We start from the raw sequence: 1,027 nt of genomic DNA, 5'->3' as shown, positions 1-1,027 counted from the left end.
AGGCTTATGTCAACATTGTATCTTTTCACCATACTTATAAAATCTATTTGCAGAGCAAATAATCTGAGAAATTAAGGCTCATTAACAACCTGTGATATATAGATGACATAACCTTTCTTGATAAAAGCAAAGAGGACTTGAAATACTTACTGATGAAGATCAAAACTTGAGTATGGATTACAATTTAACATAAAGAAAAGAAAAATCCTCACAATTGGATCAATAAGCAATATCAAGATAAATGGATAAAAGATCGAAGTTGCCAAGGATTTCATTTTACTTGGATCCACAATCAATGTCTATGAAAGAAGCAGTCAAGAAGTCAAATGACATATTACGTTCAGCAAATATGATGCACAAGACCTCTTTAAAGTGTTGAAAACCATAGATGTAATCTTGAGGACTAAGGTGCACCTGATTCAAGCCATATTATTTTCAATCACTTCATTTGTTGAGGTTTATGTGCCATTGAGTCAGATCCAATTTATAGCGACCCCTCCTTGGGTTTCCGAGGCAGTATCACTACAGAAGTAGATTTCCCAACCTTCCTTCCAAGGAGTGGCTGGTGAGTTTGAACCACCAGCCTTCTGGTTAGCAGTCAAGGTATGTGAAAACTTGGCAATGAATAAAGAAGACTGAAGAGGAATTGATGCATGTGTATTAGAGTGATGATGAAGAATACTGAATAAACTATGGACTGAATAAATCTGTCTTGATAAAAGTATAGCCAGAGTTCTCTTTGGAATGGCAAAATCTGTCTTGGGAGAAGTATAGCCAGAATGCTTCTTGGAAAGAAGGATGGTGAAAGTTTGTCCTACATACTTTGGATATATTATCAGAAGAAGGATATCATCTTTGTTAAAGTATAAGATCAGTGAAAAAGGGGAAGACTTTTATTGATATGGATTAACACAGTGGCTGAAGCAATGGGCTCAAGCATAGCAATAATTGTGAGGATGGCATAGGATTGGGAGTGTCTCATTCTGTTGTACATAAGGTCACTGTGAGTCAAAACCAACTTGATGGC

Source organism: Orycteropus afer, unplaced genomic scaffold (assembly GCF_000298275.1).
Source record: "Orycteropus afer afer isolate SDZICR_OR568_19922 unplaced genomic scaffold, OryAfe1.0 scaffold00046, whole genome shotgun sequence".
Classification (NCBI taxonomy): domain Eukaryota; kingdom Metazoa; phylum Chordata; class Mammalia; order Tubulidentata; family Orycteropodidae; genus Orycteropus; species Orycteropus afer.
This window is presented reverse-complemented; position numbering follows the sequence as displayed.